This window comes from Mandrillus leucophaeus, unplaced genomic scaffold (assembly GCF_000951045.1).
Source record: "Mandrillus leucophaeus isolate KB7577 unplaced genomic scaffold, Mleu.le_1.0 Scaffold172, whole genome shotgun sequence".
Classification (NCBI taxonomy): domain Eukaryota; kingdom Metazoa; phylum Chordata; class Mammalia; order Primates; family Cercopithecidae; genus Mandrillus; species Mandrillus leucophaeus.
In genome coordinates, this window is record NW_012101721.1 from 297913 (window position 1) to 301340 (window position 3428).

Genomic DNA, 3428 nt, shown 5'->3' on the forward strand with positions numbered 1-3428 from the left:
CCCCCGCAACCCTCCTCAGCCCTCCTCCAGCCTGGGCCCCAGTCGCCTCGTCCCAGCCTGCGGCGCGCCTGACGGGCGTTTCTCTACATAGGTTAGCGCACCGACCGCCGGCTGACCTTCTCGGTCTGTGAATTCGCGTGGGTGCAGCCCGCAGGAGCTCACCGGCCTGTGTCACGCACCGGGGCTTCCAGTGCGCGGACACGAGCCTCTACCGCCACCTGCCCACTCCCACCCGACCCCATCCCTTCCCGCGCCACGCCGTGCCCGCGGCGGCGGAAGGCGCCGCTGCAGCGCCTGCATCCACGGAGCGGTGGCGACCTCAGCCTAAGCAGAGGAGTTGTAGTGATTCCTGCCTCGCTTTCAGGGGACTGCGGAGGGTATCCCCCGCCCCACCCACAGTCCCGAGGCCTCGGGATAGGGTGGCATGTCGCAGAGTGTCGCGGCTGTGCAAATTTGGAAGCCCACAGCATCGCCTGACCTCTTGTGCAATCCCCAACGCTAGCCTGTCTAACCCTGAGTGGGCTTCAGCAGCCGGTCGTGTCAGCGGCCCCTGCACGTTTGCACCCGCGGTTTCCGCTGTCTGCAGGCTGCAGAGACTGGGGCATTCCAAACGTGAAAGCGCAATGAAGGAAAATGCAGACTGAGCGAGGACGCCGAAATTTGGCTAAGCTCTTGAGAAGGCTACAATATGTGGAAGTGTTTATCAGATATCTGGGCCGAGAGCATAACTTCCTGTCAGCCCAAATAGTGGCAAAAATATTTTAAAGGCCAAAGAATAATCAGAGGCAGGGGATTTGGAGCTGACCGGCGTTGAGCTGAGTGTTGCTGCACTTTGCAGGGCTGCTTGATTGGTACGGATGATTCGGTAGATGGCATTCTTCCCTTGGAGTCAGGACTAGAGAAGCAGTGGTGGGTTAGTGAGGAAGGACACCGCGCTATGATACTAGGTTGTGGAAGGGGTTTGGTTTGCTTTTGTGGTAAGAAGAAAAAAATCGAGGTTCCTGCCTGGTTAGGCTGTTGATAGGACAGGTTGTAGAAGAACAGGGCTCTGGCTGGCTCTGTTCCAAGGAAGGCATGCTGTCCAACACACACTCGCGCGTGCACACATCATCACCACCATGCCCAGGAATTGTTTATTGTGGAAATAATAGGGGGAAAATGTTCCAGCCCGTTTTAAGCCTTGTCCACATCATATTGTTTAAAGTAGGCTTACATAGGCTTTATAAATCACACACACGTATAAGTCACATCTATGATTTATAAATCATCTATTATTGTGTTTGTGTATGTACACATATACATACACAGTTTTTCCTGGTGACTCTCTTTTTGCAGCTGAGACCCATGTGCAGCGACAGGACTTTGCCCCCAGCATAGAGTTTGTCATGAATTCTACACCGCAGAGGACTTTGCAGTTCCTTTCATTCCTTGCTGAAATCATCCACTTACAACTTGTTAGCTTCTTTTGGTTCCTATCATAAATGCACGGTCCCAATTTTCCTTACTCTGTTTTATTTCGATAGCACTTAATCTCCTTCTAATATATCGTGTAATTTACTTAGGATGTGTAATGTTTATTATCTATATCTCGGAGAAATGCAAGCTTCCAGAGGGCAGGAATCTTTTGTGGGTTTGTTGTTGTTGTTGTTCTTTGTTGTATATCAAGCGCTTGAAGCAGTGTCTGGTGCAATAAACGTTCATTTGCTAAAGGAATTAAGGAGGCACACAAGGGTTATGAGACAGGTCTTAGAAGGACCAGACTGGTAGAGTTGCTTGTTCCACTCAGAGTGCCGCATGTTTCCTTTTGTGATCTTTTTTTCACATGTTTCTTTTTGTGATCAATACTGCATGTTCCAAATCAAAGTAGTATTTCACTGCATATTTGGAAAACTCACTTTTACTTCTTAATTTCTAAGTGCTTTTACTTCAAAACCCATTAGTTTTGGTTTCCATAGAAAACTGTTCCATACCTAAAGAAAACTGACTTTGCTCAGATTAATATTATCACCAGAGTCGTGTTTTAAGAACACAAAATTTGATCACATCACTCCGCTGATTAAACCCTTCTTTGGCTCCTTGTGTTTACAGGATAAATTTCAAATGCCATAGTATGATGTATATGCAAGGCTGCCTATAAACAGACACCCTTGCCTCCACTTGTTTCTCTTGTCATTTATTGCGCTGCTTCAACTCTCACCCTATTCCCTGTCACATTGAATTCGCCAAGAACTCCCCTTCCAAGAACTCGCCTTGCCATCTCACATCCTTGTGACTTTGAACCTGCTGTTTGCATTATGTGGGAACTTTTCCTCTTATATTTCCAACCCCTATTACTTTACACTTAAATATCTAATACTTGGTGCATAGTAAATGCCCAGTAAATATTTGTTGAGGAAATAAATCTCCCAGACTTGAATCAATAATTATTAGAAAAATCAGTTCCTGACTTCATTTCTCCTTACCTAGCTACCGCCACACACCAACCATACAGGTGGGGCATCTACTGTAGGTAACATTTATTGATTGTTTACTTAATGCCAGACACTATTCTAAGCATTTTGCACACATTAATTTACTTATATCTCTATAATCTATGAGGTAGCTTCTTTTACTACCCCATTTTATAGATGAGAAAACCAAGCCACAAGGATATTAAGTAATATGCTCAAACAGCTAGTAAGTAGTCGTGCCAAGCTTGGAACATGGGAAGTCTGCTTCAGAACCTGTGTTCTTAGCCACGTGGCCAACTGCCTCTCCTGTGTGTATTTCTTTCTCTTTATAGCACATATTACATTATACTATTACCATCTGTTTTACTTGCCTTGAAATAAAAGATCGTATTTTGTCTTTTCTTCTTTATGCCAGGCACACAAGTATGCTCTCAATGAATTTTTTTTCAATGTCTTACCTTTGAAAGAATGGATGCAATATTAGAAAAAACCGTCTTCATCTCCATTATTATGCTGTACAATTTAAGGAAGATACTTTGATGGGAAAGAAACAATTCTGGACTATTCCTTCGACTGTGAAACTATTTTCCATGCACTAGGAATGTTATGTTGTAGAAAAGGGTGGTGCCAGAAAACAAAAGTGATAAGACAGTTAAGGGAGTGTGATGACCTATGTCTGACAAAAGCAGGAAGTATCCAGAATATTTTGAAACAAATCTTAAAGCAAACTACTAGGAATAGCAACACTTAACAGCTGGGAAATGCCAATAGCAGACCTTTAGCAGAAACTAAGAATGAAACCAAAATGTTTTGCCAACCATTAGATTAAATAACAGTGAAGAAATTTAACTATAAAAGGAAATGTTTGGGCCAGGTACAGTGACTCATGCCTATAATCTCAGCACTTTAGGAGATTGAGGAGGGAGAATTGTTTGAGGCCAGGAGTTCGAGACCCTGTCTCTACAAAAAAAAAAAAAA

At 44.3% G+C, this 3428-nt stretch overlaps 1 protein-coding gene across 2 annotated transcripts in view; it reads right to left on the minus strand.

The window, feature by feature from the left end:
• The window catches only part of ARHGAP20 (Rho GTPase activating protein 20), a 123866-nt gene extending 123181 nt beyond the window's left edge, over window positions 1-685 (minus strand). The window contains exon 1 of one of the 2 annotated variants that reach the window (XM_011976954.1): window positions 479-685. The gene's annotated coding sequence lies outside the window, so the exon portion shown is untranslated. Of the gene's footprint in view, window positions 1-116; window positions 210-478 lie in introns of those variants that run through there. The other variant, XM_011976953.1, reaches the window with a different exon arrangement.
• Window positions 686-3428: the final 2743 nt, after the last annotated feature.